We start from the raw sequence: 15,673 nt of genomic DNA, 5'->3' as shown, positions 1-15,673 counted from the left end.
TTTTGTTGTTGTATTCCCCAGTGTCCAGGCTTTCTGCAGTACTCTCCCAGATTCCACTTTTTTCCTCTCTGACTCTACTGTATGTAATTATTATGAGTTCATTTTATTATACCCTCCAACCCCCAACCCAGCCACACACACAAATATATATACACATATATATCTTTTAAGGCCATCATTAACTATAATTATCAGTCTCTGTCAGTCATCTTCTGCAATTCACAATGTGCCTGAAGCCATAGGAATCACTTATCCAACCATGGGTAAAATAAGCATACTTCCAAACATTCTGGGAAGATAATAGGCCTTAATTGAAAGATTTTTCCCACTCCCTTCTCTCTCCAGCTTCAAGCACCTCACATCTTTCACATTTCTTTCTTGAGGGGGTAGAATGTTTCTAGATGAGAGGCTTGGTAAGAATACACAGAAGATGGAGCCTTAGATAAACTTGGAAAAGCTATTTGTATTGAATAGCCTGAAGTCAGTAAGCAGAGTGACCTTACAATGATGCTGTCTGGGAACCCTTCCCCATTGAATCATTTCTGGTTGTGGAGAAGGTTTGTGGCTTTGGGCTCTGAACTAAAGTGTAGCATTTGGAAGGTTGCACATTAAAAAAAAAAAGTTGCTGCTCTTCATATATGGGCATGATGTAAATAAATTAATGAGATCAAAGCAAAGCCTGTTCGCACGAAGCTTTTTGCCTTTGCAAGATTGTGCGGTCTGATGGCTAGCCTAGCAAGAATGTCTATGGATCAGGAGTTCTGAATTCACTATCTGAACTTGCTCTCCCTCTTGGTCATCATGCATGGACGAGGAAGCAGTTTTGGTTTCTGTTTCTCCAAAGGGTAGGATCCAAACCAATAGGCTCAAATTATAATAAAGAATATTCTGATTAAACTTTTTGAGGAACGTTCTGATGGTGTAAGCTGTTTAACAGTGGGACAGGCAGTTTTGGAAGGTAGTGGACTTTCCTTCATTACAGCTTTTTAAGGCTGGATGGCCGGCTATCAGAGATGCTGTAGCAGTGGATTTCCCACATCAGCAGAGAACTGGACCTTGTCCCTGTTGCTGGCATGGCCTTGGCACCCCAGCCTGTCACATGTGCCCCCTCCATGCCTGGCTTGCTGGAGAACAAATGGAGAGTGGCCATAATAGGCATAAGCTCAAAGGATCATTTTTCTTGTTGCACCAAAGTCCACATCCAGGGAATCTGATGTTGTATCTTTCATGCTAGTAACTGAAAACCTCAACATTGCTAAGTCTGTGATAGTAGGTGTGTCTACTTGAGAGTAAGCCCCATTGAATTCTGCAGGACTTGCTTGTGAGTACTTACACATAAGGTCTGACCATAAGGCTGCAATTTTGCTCCTACTCGCTTGGTAGCAAGCCCCATTGAGCACAATGAATTACTTTTGCATAGATACGTATAGACTTGCACTGCTCTAATACAGCCTCTAAGATTAGTAGCCCTGTTGAGAGGAAAAAACAATGAAGAGTCTTGATAGTACCACCCTTTCACCAGATTTGCACGTACAGAAGCTTGCTACTCCACCATAACGAAAACCCCTCCGAAATCTTACCAGTATCGAAACCTGAGCATCTTTCAGACGTGCTGTAAATACGGCCCGCTTTCTAGTGACTGAGATAGGGAGTTAAGTCAGCGTGGGGTACTTTTCATCTTGTATCAGATTTCATTTTAGTGGATACTAGGATGGAGCAGGTTTTTTAAAAATCCTAAACACAATCAATCGATAAACATTATGATGGTTATTTCTATAACACTTCTCCAAAGAACAAAGTGCTTTCCCTGCAGAGCTCAAGATGCCCCCTTTGTTGGATGTGCATATTGCTCAAGAGGCCTTGTCATTCATCTCTTACTGCTTTGAAAGTGTCTGTTTCTGGAAGGGAGGCTCTGCGTGTGCTGTTGTAAATGCCTGTCCTTAATGAGCAAGCTGTAGAGTCCTAGGTCCACTATTGTAACCTTGCCTCCCACCTCATTGCCTGCTTTTCATGCAGCCACATAATAATGAACACTCCAGAGGAGCCAGAGAGAGGGAGAGGGAGGAAACATTGTCCCGAGAACAGTCCAACTACTTAGACCACAAATTAAACCAGATAATGGGATGTGTTTTAAAGCAGCATGCCTTACCTTTGGGGTATAGTCTGATGGCTGGCTGTGAGTAAGAAAAGAAAAACAAAGCACAGAAAACAATGCTGGAGCGGGGGTTGCACTAAAAATGGTTAGCTAAAAGAAATCCAAATGTGCTTTTGTGTCATCTTTCTCGGAGCTCAAAATTATGCTTTCCCCAAAACTCCTTACACAGAGCAATGCCCCATTGTTGCAGATCTTAACCTGTTTTTCCTGTTCTCTTTTCTCACCCATCGTTTGGCATTTCTGCCATCCACATGTGATCCTCCTCCTCCTCTCATGTTTAGTGGGTTATTCTTTAATTTTCTACAATGGGCTTAAGGCTCAGGTTGTTACTTCTTGTAGATTTGCATATCACCAGCTGTGTATGCCCCACTGACACTGCACATTTTTGTTGGGAGATGTAAATTGCACAGGGGTGTGGGGAAGCAAGTCTGCAAATTAGGTTCTGAACTAGCCAAGAACTTTGCTGAGAATGTGGGAGTGGGGAGTGGAACCAATGAATGGGTGCATAGGTGGAGGTGCACATGATCAGATTTAAAAATAAAAACTTTTTAAAGGGTAAGAATCATAAAAGAATATATAGAAAAGTAGGACATTTGGCCAGAATGAAGGGTGTTGTTAAGTGGGATCCCGGGAGAATGCAGTTTATGTGAATTCTGATACAAAACTGACCTGATCTGCAGCTCCCAGAGTAATGTGCAGATTGAAACATAATTATCCTTAAGATTTCACACTTCTCTGAATTTTCTGTTGTATAGTTCGTACCTGAAAAAGTATTCAAATGCATATTTTTAGAAAAAGTTCATTTAGAAATGCGTATTTTTTGAGACTCCATATTCAAAAATATGTATTTAGATGTAAATTTTCATGTGGAATTTTTTAAGAGTTACAGAATAATGCGGAAATGGGAGACTAGACTAATGAATGTAGGGATGCCAAAGTGATATAGGCCACACAGAAGCTAGTCCAGTCATCCTGCTCACATTAAGATACAGCTGATAGAATTCCCTTAGACAAATAGCAATGATCAGTGCAATTCTCAAATAAAAAAATATATTGAGTCACTTACATGCTTATGGTTAGCATTTTATACATGCATTTTATAGTGCAATTCTTTACATGTCTACTCAGAAGTCAGCATCACTGAGACCAATGTGATTCATTTCAGCCTTACTCCCCTGAAAGGCATCAATCCTAACCATGATTACTCAAAAGTAAGTCCATTAAATGTACTCCCAGGTAAGTGGGGTTAGAACTGCAGCCTTAAAGTGTGAAAGACCACATTCTAATAATATTCTAAAATGCAAGACTAACTAAATTTGCATGTAATACTAACTTGTATCATGTTTCTTCTTTACTCATTCATCTCCATTGACTTGTGGCCCTTGTCAACCATGGTTATCCAGAAACACATTGTGAAAATGCGATACTAACCAGACTTACGTGTAATACTAATCCAAACTGTGACCTTAGCATGAACATGTGAATGTGCAGGCTCCCCAGTTGTTCTGCTGCTATGCTGCTCTGTGTTGAGCTAAGCCAGGCTTCCTCAAACTTGCCCCTCTAGATGTTTTGAGACTACAGTTCCCATCATCTCTGACCACTCATCCTGCTAGCTAGGGATCATGGGAGTTTTAGGCCAAAAACATCTAGAGGGCCAAGTTTGAGGAAGCCTGAGCTAAGCCATAGGTTGGCTTAGGGTGCCATCCAAACCCAGGCATGTGAAGTAGCTCTCCCGGATAAACCACAAGCCATAAACCATAGGGCAAATCTTGATTACAGGTTGTCATTAGTCTGGAGAGAGCAAAACCACAAACCCAGGCTCAGTTGAAGAGCTAAGCCAAACCATGGCTTAGCACAGTGCAACAGCAGAATGAACAGGAAGGACTAAAATGGCTTCAGTCTCATTTCCTGAGGCCTGCACACCACCATGGCTTGGTTTAGTGTCTTAGCGCATCCCTTGCTTCAAGAGTTAGAAAGTACCCACAATGAAACATTTCCAACATTCCTAAGGAAGAAGCTCTGTCGATAATACACCCTCGCTACCCATCCAAGACAGATTAAACTTTAGCATTTGTCAACAAGAAGCAAAAGTCTTCTGATGACACATCATCCTTGCAAGAGAACTTACTGAGTCAAAATTGTATTTGATTTGGCAGAATGGGCAAATTATCAGTGGGCAAATGACATCCCCCAGTCATTTGTCTGATTAGTCAGCCTATTCCTCAGAAGCACCTCTCGGACGAACTTGCCTATAATGTGATTCAAGGCACAGGAGGTAAAAATTGGTCCTCGGCTCAGCACTGGCTAGCTGGAAAGTGGCCAGTTTGGGTCAGCATATTTTAAGAATGCAAGGAAACTGGAAAGGATTCAGTAGGGAGCAACTAAAATGATACAGAGTTTCCAATACACATACAAGGAAAGGCTGAAGCAACCGGGCATATTTAGCCGTCAAGCATGGGTTTTAAACCTTAAGACATCAGATCAAACATTTTGGGTGTGTTTGGGGTTTCTTTTCCCGCTTTCATTTTCTAACTTGGGTTAGTGTAGGAGTGGGAAAGCAGTATACCTTGACCAGGAAGAAAGGTTATATGAAAGTCAAAAGCTTGCATGGTTCTTCTCACCAGTCTTCTGTAGCATGAAGTCCACTTCTGATAGCAGTCAGCAGCGGTTGTGAACCCGTGGCACACATAAACCCACAGTAAGCCTCCTTTAGCAAAGGGAGAAGGACGGTTGACAAGTCAAGTAGCAGTTGCTTCCCAATAAGCAAGTAAATGCTGCATTGGCTATCAGCTGCAACAGCAGAGCTTCCAAAAGGAGGGAGCCACAGGCCACACACAGCATTGGGACATACTTAAGCATGCACATTTGAGCTTTTCTTGACCGTTAAGCCACAGAAAGGCACACCTCTCCACCACATTTGTCCTATGAGAATTTTTGTTTAATTAAAAAAAACTGCAATTATATCTCCTTGTCATTTGCTAAATTGCATTCCCACAAACATTCCCCCCCCCCCACTTTGAGAGGCCCACATGGGACCACATGGGCCACATACATCCTGAAATTGTGAATACCTGGATCTGTATGTGGATTCCAGGCCAGTATGACTTGGTCAGACTGAAATTTAGCAGTGTATGGCCTAAGTGTGTGTGTGTGTGTGTGTGTGTGTGTGTGTGTGTGTAACTTAACTGGTTTCCCACCATAAACAAAAGGAACCCAAAAGATGTTGGCATACTTTGGGCATTGATTACCAGTCTGTTAAGAGCCTAGCATAGATAAAATGGTGGCAGACCAGTAGACATATTGTCAATTGCGTGGGGATAAAAGGTTGGTGTGAGTTTTGAATCCTCCCCTCCTGCTTCCCAGTTTCCTCTGCTGCAAAGAAAACCCTCCTCCGCAGAAAGCTTTTCTTTCAGTCAAGCTCTATGATCAAAAGTAATGCCTGCCAGAAGAAAGGCAGCTTTGGGTGAGGCAGTTTTGTGGGTAGAGAGAGTGCAGGCAGGCCTAGGTTTTGGCATCCTCTTCTAGAGTGGTCACATGCATTACCAAAAGAGAGAGAGAGAGAGGAAAGGTTAGTGTAAAAAGAGGACACTGGTTTACATTATATTTGCATATGCTGGTAGGTGCAAATTTAGAAGTAATTGCTATCTTTGAAATATAAATGCAGTACATATCACCGCAGTGGGAAAGACTGTGACCAGCTGACCTGTGTGCCTGCTGAGTCTGCATTTCAAGGTCCTTCCTGCTGACCCATGTAATGGTTCATTTAAACTTGGACTGGACAGCCTTTCAAATAGTGGGCTACCTTCCCTAAAGTAGGCCACATGGCCACCCTACCCTCTTCCCTCCTGCTGCTTTCCCACTTTTAAATCACAGGTCCACTTTGCGTGTTTTTTCATGGAATTTACACAAGTCCACATTTTCTAAGTGAAGTTCTGCTTCTTTCTATCAGCGGGCAGCTTTTAAGTTGAAATGTTCTGCTGTCCCAGAGCTGTTTTCATTTCCTGACCTTCTCCAGTTGTTTCTGCTTTTTAGCAATTCCAGGAACTGGCAAAGAATTTTGGTGCAAAACCTCTTTGCCCCAAAAGGTGTTTTTCAAACAGAAATCCACTTTCCAAAACATCCAAGAGAAGGGGAATATTTCCATTTCATGTCCTTTGAAAGAGAACCATTCCTCACATTATGAACGTCAGACTCTGAAACAGAGTGAAAAACAGTCCTGCCAGCTCTCCCTTTTCATGCCTTCCCAGCTGGCGGACGATCGGACCAGCCCAGCTGTGTCCTGTTCCCACTTTGTTCCTACTGCAAGAGTTTTGGAAACATTCGACACAGCAGAGGATTGGGAATTGAGAACACGCCGCATGCCTGTAGCACAGTTGACTCTGTGGAAGAGAATTTGCTGGTTATAAAATTCCCTTAGTAGTTCCTTCTGCAAAAAAAAAAAAAAAAAAGCTGCAAAATGGGCCTAGGTTTGCTAAACAACATATGAAGGACAGGCAGGGCCAGCTCCAGCTTTGAGGAGGCCTTTGGACCCCCAGACTGCCATTTAAATCCAAAGCCCAACCCTGGCAGTGTTCCAGAGCACCAGATGCAGCATCGTTCTCGCTATAGTGAGAAAGTAAAATGGAGGCTCACAGAGCCAACTACCCTATGTAGAAGGCATGGGGAAGGTGACAGTGCTGGCGGCACGGTGTGGGGCACAGTAGCTGCCCTAGGATGCTGACCTTGAGCCTACACTGAGAATAGGCCTGTTTCTGGGTTGTATTCCTTAAGAAGGCAGGTGACAGCTCAAACAACAGAACTCTCTTCCTTACAAATAATAATCCATTATCTTTATTATGTTAGGGCTGTGAGCTTCATTGATTGTGTGGCCAAAAGGGCATGGCCCAGGGCCTTTATTCTGCCAGAACTCACAGGAACTCAGTTCCAGCACCTCTCTGGTGGGTGCCATTGCCATTATAAGAGAACAAGGGAGGCATTCATGGTGAGTTCTGGCACCTCTTTTTCTAGAAAAATAGCACTGGCATTGCCCATTTACTGTTCTGGGAGTTCTCCCACCTCCACCACCACCCCCTTGAGCCAGTTTTTTGGGGGGTGCAAGGCCTACCACTTGTGCAATGGGCCTTCCACAGGGCTTTCACTGACATGGCTTATTAGGTGAATCCTACCCATAAAGGCTAAGTCTCAGAGGCTCTTTGAGGCAGAATATGAACAACCACGTCGCTGTGAAATTAGTATCTGCACTGCCTTTTCTTAATCTGAGATGCAAGAAGAGCCCTCTGAAACATACCAGGGCTCCAGGCATACAGTGAGTATAGCTTTCTTAATCTGCTCAGTGTCAAATTCTCTTCTCCGAAACCCTCACCAAGCTGCAATTTGCTGGGTACAGTTCTGAACATTCCAATCAGCTGTGGAAACTGTGAGTGACGTGTGCTGTGCCAGCTGAATGCAGGGTGCCAAGGTACTCATTCATGGGTTCGATCCCCTTTGGCAAAGGCCACACAAGCTTGGTCTTAAAGGGGCAGAACTAGATCCAAACAGGAAATGTTCACAAAATCTCATGTCATAATTTCCGGAAATTCAGGTGAAGTACACTATTTCACTTTACCTGAACAAAGGAATCAGAAGAAGAAGCCTGATATAAATGATATAATTTTTTTTTTTATGTGTGTCTTAATCATAAATTTCTGTGGATTCTAAAAAAATATTCTAAACAAGTACAGTTTCACTGTTGTGAAGATGTAAGAGGCATCAATGGCTGCAAAAGGGGACAGTGCATGAATCACAGGCATCAAATTTCAGTTCCATTAATTTATATTTGTACTATAAAGGACCATGTTTTTTGCTATTCCTTCCTTGCAAATTTGTATAACTTCAAGGCTTCAAGGAATATTAAATTGGCGTGTTTACTGTATATTTTAAATGCATAGGTCTCACTTGTGCCCAGCTGAGCTTACTCCCAGGTTAGTACGTATGCACAAAGGATTGATTCCTAGGATTGATTAACTTAGGCCTGTAGCCACTGGGCATAGGGGACTGTGGAAAGCAGTGTGAACTGCTTTCATTTTAGTGATGATTTTACTCTTATAGGTAAAATAGTAAGAAAAAGCACAGTCAGAGTTTTCCTAACTTCTCAGTACAAAAAAAGACAAAATCTGTTTCCACTTACTAATGTTCTTTCCCAATGGCAAAATCACTGAGATAACAAAATGGATTTTTAAATGTTATGGAATCATTTTTATTCTATTCATAATAATTCAGTTGTGTTGGAATTGTTTGACTTTGCAATCCTGTCTGTCCCTACGTCAAGCTCTACTAAAGATGTACTTAGGAGCAGACATGTTTACCATTGCATTGTAAGTTAACTATATAGTGAATTCTTAATGAGTTCCTGGAGTTCATCTCCTACACAGCAGGAGACATCTCAAAGCCTCTTTCCAAATTTTCACATTTTGCATTTGCCATTTGTGGCAACACCCATTTAACACCCATTTTACTATTGTGCAATAGTATTTGCTGAAAATATAGGGTGTATGTGATATCAAATGAACCCACCACAAGAAATGTGAATTTTGGTTGCTAGAAAGGAAGGGCAAACTATAGCAGTTTCAAGGACTGGAAAATAAGCAGGAAGAGTGCATTAAAGAGCAAGGGAAATAGCAGCTCTTTAGGACCCTGGGGATTCCTGTAGCCTGGCATTCAAACACCCATCAAACATAATTCAGACTTTACTCACTGGCTTAAAACACTGAAAAGTATGAGCAGCCAGACTGGCTCATCTTCCAGAAATGGCTTCAAAAAGTTGGCTGCACATTTTGCTTCATAACTTTACTTCCTGGAGATCTAGAGACTTACTTTTAAAAAGCAGAAAAGATATAAAGTTCAGAGTCTGCAAGCATGGTCTCTTGTGTAATCGTTCCAAGTGCCCTATTATAATCTGGCCATGTCTCCTACCAATCCTGTCATTCAGCCCCTTTCCTTGTGATCTGAGCTCACAGACACCTATTAGGTGGCTGACAAGTGCCCTATTTTCCCCATTTATCAGCCTTACAGGAGCAGGGTGCTGGTAGTGGTTGATTTACATACATTCCCTGCTAGCTGGAGGTGGAAATGCCAGCAGCTATCCTTCCTTTCAGTTTCATTGTGGAGGCAGTAGTTGTGGTCGATGCAGAAGTCAAAGTTGTGATGTTGATTCAAGCTGACATTGCTAGAACTGTACATCGAAGCACCCACCTGCACTGGAGATTTATCATGTCCTTGTAAGTGTCACTTTACTGTTTTAGGGAATGTACAGGTTGCGCAGGCCTTATATGGACACAGAAGGAATTGCATATGGGCAAATGATACTAGTCTCAGAGCAGTAGTAGTTCTGACTCTCAATCCAAAACAGCTCTTTCCCAGCTAGTTCCCAGTTGCTCCCACTGGTTTTGAACCCTTTGTCCTGGCAGATTAGTGTGTCTCACACATCCAGTCATGGTTATATATCCAGCCATCTATAATTAGAGAACACTGAGTATAATATAGTTTATGGACTAGATCCTACAAATTTAGTTAAGTTGGTCCCCTGGTTTCATAGGGTTCTGGAGTGTGAGCCCACTGTACTACACGATACCTAAGCTGAGACAACTTTATTGGAAAGCTGATTGTAGGATACCTCTGAGCGTGTTTGGAGTGCCTATACCTCTCCACTGAGTCACTACAACTAGTTCCCCCATATCTGGAATGAGGGTCCAGTGATTAAGCCAACAGTAGTGAGATAACTGTATGATAAACTACAGCACAAAGTAATCAGTTACTGAACTGAATGATCAATTATTTCTACCTGCTCCCTAATCAGTCTCCCAGGGACTAATATGCCAGATAATTAAGCTTCCTTCAGTGATGACTTGTTTATTTGTTTTTTTGTTTTTATGTACCATTTGTAAGAGAAATTACTCTCTCTTTTTCTTCCAAAAGTCACTGCCACCCTCAGAATCATGACCATCTGTGGCACAGAATCAACCAACAACAAATAGCATTGTGCTACATCAGCCTCAGCATCCTAACCACCTGTGATGGCAAGGTCTCACTTCCATTGGTGACAGGTGCCATAACTCTCCTGACAATATTTTTTCCCCCCTCCCTGGTCTCAATCCTGAATCTTTTCTACCAAATCTTAACTGAGCCACTTCTTCTCATTTCCTTTGGGTGGCTCCTGAGGAGCAGCCAAAGGGAAGATGGCAAGTAATCAAAGTTCCTAGGAATACAGGAAGTTGTCTTGTACTGAGTCAGGTCCATCTAGCCCAAAATTGTCTACACTGACTGGTAGTGGCTCTCCAGGGTTTTGGATAGAAGTGTCTCCCATGCCTACCTGGAGATGTCAAAGATTAAATCTGGGACCTTCTGTACACAAGGAAAATGCCCTGCCACTGAGATACAGCTCTCCATAGCCAAGCTGTGACATGCCATAGCCAAAGTGTAAGAACACAACTTTCCTCTTCCTGCCACACCACACACCTTGCAAAGGAATTCCAGGAGGTGTTGTTTGGTAGCGCCAGGCAAGTCAAATGGCTGGTTCCCGCACTCAGTGACTGCATCACTCAGATGTTTGTCTGAATCCTTCTTTTACAGTCCTAGTAAAGAGCAGCTATACACACCTCCACACACTCTTTAATGCACGGAACCGGTCCAGCCTTTGGGAGAGCCACTGTGATGTAGTGAGTACCCTTGTCTGAAATCACTAGTATCCACACATTTTTGTACCAAAGTGTTAACTGCACGTCCTTCAGTGTTTTCCGCCGTTCCACTATCGAGGTTTTGGCTGCAGCCAGCATCCATGTTAGGAGGCCTTTTGAGCATGAATTACACACATAGCCATTGCAGAGATTTAACAATGAAAATTGGGCGGGTCATTACAATATCATTTCTAAATATACTGGAGATGTCCCTCTAAACGTTAATCCAAATATATAAATCAGCAAGCAATCCCAGTATAAACCGGTGGAAATGTGCCTCTGCCCCCAAGCCAGTAATATGGCAAGTGTCCAGATGTTATTTTAGAAATCTGTATTAGTGTGTGATGCCATCTATGTGCTATTTTTAATTAGAATTCCCTCATATGTGTGGATACTGATTTATATATATGGATACTGATTTATACCGTTATCAATTTTGAAGTAAGATTCATCTGTCAGTTCAGCTGACTTTCGTGCATTGAACGGAAGGGAGGCACCATCTTGTTCTTCACTTCAGGCATGAAAATGCATTTGTCAAAGTCTGATGCTACCTGTCTGGTAGCAAGGTCTGCCCCCTTGCCCCCCAATCCCTGTTGACCTGTTCTTCTCATACAGTGTGCATGTTCTGTTTGATGCTTGTTTTTCATTCATGGCTCACTGTAATAAATGTTACAATGCCATTGCTCTCTCCTCTGTACATATATGCTAATCCACTGTGCTGTGTGCTATATAGATTTTATCAACAATTCATGTTCAGGTTGACCTGCACGGCTTTCCCTTATCTTTGACTCTCAGGGGTGATGTATATGCCAAACCAGCAATCACTTCATATTGGGGGGAGGGGGTATATGCTATGCTTGGAAAAATTTGCCTAGATATGCATCTGAAAGTGAGCTTCTGCTGCCATTAAATAATGATTGTCTGCTCCCTCTAATTTCCTGCTCTTGTGAAAATGTAAAAAAAGAAAAGAAAAATAATCTAAACATTGACAGTATGTCAGATTTATTTATTTTCATATATATGTGTGTGCTTGTGTGATTCTAATCGGAGCTCTAAGCATCTGCATTCTTACAGTCGAGCAAAGTTTTGTTTTCAGGATGATCCTGTGGTCCCTCTATGCTAGGGCTAATGTTGGCATAGCATAAATGTGGTTCTGTGTACTCTCAGCAGCAAATTCCATGCCACAACAATAGCTGTAGAAACAAAAGCTAGCACAGCACCCAGCCAACTCCACAGCCCTCCAGGGTGGTCCCAATTGGAGGTCCTCCAGGAGGCCTGTGGCACATATCTATCAACTGTCTGGGACATCTTGCATGAGAACCCAGAGCCCCAAAACGTGTGAGATTGCAGCCAGATGTGCATCTTTTGGGTGTCGTGCTCTCATGTGGGTCACATAACTCACATGAGAGCACAGCCCAATTTTGCGCTGGGACATGTTGGAGGGTATGGTGGCACCATTCACAAAACAAAAACTACCACAGAGGTATCAACATTTTCAAAAGTAGGGGGTTCATGGCTTGGCTTTTGGAAACAGTACTTAGCTATTTGGGAACCACTGCTCTGTGAGATTGGTTTCAAGTCCTGATGCAATATCAGTGCTCCCACAAAGGCAGTCATCAGAATATTCCTGTTGCATTAGCCCCTGTATGGGGTAAACTGTCGGCCCTGCTGCACTCCCCAGGGCTAAGCCATGGTTTGGCTCAGAAACACCCCCAAGTCAATGCAGTCTGTCTATCAATCAGGGGAAGCGGTACAAATATGCAGTTGCTTCATTCAGATAAGAGTTGGGCCCAATTATATTCTAATATGCTTTTCAGTATGTCCATCCTTTTTCATGCTATCCAATTCAGCTTCTTACCATATTCATTGGTTTGGTTGCTAGTGCCTGCTTAGTTTTTCTTTATAGCAGCTTTTAATATCAATCTCCAGCCCCACCCTACACATAGCAGAAACACTGCTTGGCTTGCTACCATACCACCAGCAACTTGTGGGTTGAGATATGAGAATTGTGAACTGCAGGGACCTCCTCTTCTCACTCACTCATGCCCTAGTTGACAAGGCTTTGGCTAAGATGCAGACTACCTGAGCCAACCTCCATGCTCAGTTCTCCCTCCAAGCTTTTTACTACTATAGCATATGCCAAATAAATATACACATATAAAATTTAAAACTCCATAACAGTGTACAATTTTTACTGTTTTCTTTTTCTTTGAATGCATGTGTGTGTAATATATATTTGGTAGAATGATATAATTTCATACAATGGTGAACCATCAGAACAGCAAATATTATTCGCTGTCAAATCTCCTGGAGTGTCCACCTCCCTCTCTCCTCTATCACTTTTCTGTTAGTTCAGTCTTCCTTATCTTACTCTTACCAGGTTATTCCCTAAATCCAATAAAATGTGATTGAGTTGCTGTCTCAATGAAGTTGACACTTGCAACAGACCTCAAGGTTTCACAGCAGGTCCATGAGCATCCTTCAAATGAGTCATCTACCCACTTGTCATATCCTCTGGCTGCCATTGGCTGAATTTCTCTGATGCCATAGGGAGTCATGTGCTGTGCTGTGGTCACATGATATCTTTGATCAAAAGGCTTTCAAACAACCCTTTTCTGGTGCAGTTATTGATTGAATGAACTGAGACATTTGCCAGAAATGGAGAGACTTCTCTAGCTTTTTGCAAGGGACAGTATGGCACGGTCAAAGGAAAGCAAAAGCCACAGCAGCTGTGGATATTGTATAAAGGTACTTGGGCCTCATTAGCTGACAAAGATGTAAACATGGCTAGCATACTTCCTCAACTGATAACTGAATTTGCCACTTTTCTTGTGCTCTCTGCTATAGCCAAGCAGGTTAAAAAGGGAAGGTCATATAATGTCACAAAGCCTGTTGCCTACAAATTTCACTGGCCATCCCCTTGGTCTTTTTATGTGCTGTAAAAGTAAATATTCTTATCAGTTATTGTTTTCTTCCCTCCTTCTAACCAATCCTAGATTATTTGCCTTCTTTCTAAGATATCAAATTGACATCGCAGGTGGAAGCAAGACTAGATAAATCAGGCTGGAGTTTGTGTTCTGGTCCAGTCTTGTTTTGAAATTAAACATGCTACAGTATAAGCAAAGAGGAGGTTAAGCTGCACTTTCCTAGCTGAGTTCTCTAACAAGCAAAACAACAAAGTCTTCCTTTTCTCTCTCCCCCACCCCCATGACTCTTTTCCCACTACGTTGCATATACCCCATCAAATATTCTTTGCTAAGAACAAAACTCTTTGCTGTTAGAAGATGTTATAAATCTATTTGGCTCCATCAAAGGCAAGCCTGGTGTCCTCCAAGGCCCACCTTGACTTTATTAAGTTTGAACTGCTCCAGGGCATGTTGCTGAAACCTTTCATGTGCCCCCAGTATGAATAGCTCCTTGGTATATTTTTAATTAAAATGACGTGGCTACAGAATATACCATCTTGTTTGAAAAGGCTTGTCTTGGAGAGGCAAAACCAATACATTCATCTACTGATACAGACATTGATTTCTTCAGAGGGAGAAAACGGACATCAAACGCATCAGGTATTGGAAAAGAAAAGAACTTGTGGCAATTTTGCATAGCAGCATTGGCTAGAAACAGGGGAGTAAAAACACTCAGAAAAGCATTTGAGAAACAAACCATTTGGATTAAGTCATCAGTCACCGGCTTTAAGAGACTTGGGCTATGTACACATTAGCAGCTTAAAACACAGCGAGGTCAAACCCCACCCCACCCCGGCCGCCTTCCCAGACTGCATTTCAGGTCACATTTGCACATTTCTGTACACCAGAGATGAGGCAGAAATGTCTTCCCTTGGTGCACATTATTTGGTTTTCCCACACCTGCAGCTCCCCAACTCCTATTTATGAAGTTGTCATCTGTGAAGTGAATGTGGCTTTCTAATCAGGTGGAAGGTAATTTGAGGGGGAAAGATATCAAAAAGCAGTATTTTTCAAGAAGCTACAGGTTTGTTGGTAATACTGCATATATACAGCTCCAAACACCAGCAGTGGGAGTGCACTGGTGCCAGAGTGTAAGTGGTCTTGGAACCTGCCACCTTGGAAGAAGGTAGTGCCTTTGTAATCCTTTAAATGGACGCTTCCTAGAATTCTTAAACTGACCACTGTTCCTGCCCACTAACTGTCTGCTTCAAGCCCAACTTCCTGGTACGCAGAAATCCATGCTAATATGCAGCAACAAAGACTAACACAGACCACTAAACCCAAAATCAGTGCCACCCTAATTCTGTTACCAGAATCAAAGCAGGAAGGGAAATCCAGACTCCATGCTATAGTGTAGGTGCTCAAGCTGATCAACATTAATTAAGGGCTAAACTAGGCATGACATTAATTGCATGAATGCAATTAAAATACTTTTCTAAAAAATAAAAAAGTATAGCAGCTGTAGGTGAGTCCTAACATCAAGAGCTCAGAGAGTGCAGAGAAGAGCTTAACCCTTTCCTCCCCTGCCATAGTCTGGAAAAATTGCCACCCCTGCTGCTGTTTGCAAGTCTGAACAGGATGATCACAGTGGAGAGGAAGAGCTGATGTCTCCCTCTCCTTTTCCTGTAGTCCTGATGCTGCTTGAACTCATTCTTTGCTGCTATTAGGCATTTTTAAAAGCTTTCATGTTAATTGTACTCACATTTAGTTTAGCTGGAAGTATAACACATTCCAACCATTCATACAATCAGAGAGCGGTGTATTTATCAGCCTTCTGATGCACTCTGTCAGACATATTCTGACAATCCGGCATGAGCCTGTGTTGATTCTATCAAGTTCAT

At 42.4% G+C, this 15,673-nt stretch overlaps 1 protein-coding gene and 1 long non-coding RNA gene across 4 annotated transcripts in view; one reads left to right on the top strand and one right to left on the bottom strand.

Annotated features, from left to right (window-relative positions):
• Nucleotides 1-15,673, top strand: part of LOC307218218 (phosphatidylinositol 3-kinase regulatory subunit gamma) — a 240,605-nt gene that overhangs the window by 135,387 nt on the left and 89,545 nt on the right. The gene's annotated exons all lie outside the window — the stretch shown is intronic.
• LOC307218342 overlaps nt 1-15,673 on the bottom strand; it is a 75,377-nt gene that overhangs the window by 19,724 nt on the left and 39,980 nt on the right. Inside the window, exons 2-3 of the long non-coding RNA XR_013839924.1 lie at nt 4,722-4,862; nt 2,825-2,917 (exon numbers count right to left, since the gene is read on the bottom strand). This is a non-coding gene — a long non-coding RNA (uncharacterized lncRNA). The remainder of the gene's footprint in view (nt 1-2,824; nt 2,918-4,721; nt 4,863-15,673) is intronic.

The sequence above is a fragment of the Podarcis cretensis genome (genome assembly GCF_951804945.1).
Source record: "Podarcis cretensis genome assembly, chromosome: 6".
Lineage (NCBI taxonomy): Eukaryota > Metazoa > Chordata > Lepidosauria > Squamata > Lacertidae > Podarcis > Podarcis cretensis.
This window is presented reverse-complemented; position numbering and strand designations above follow the sequence as displayed.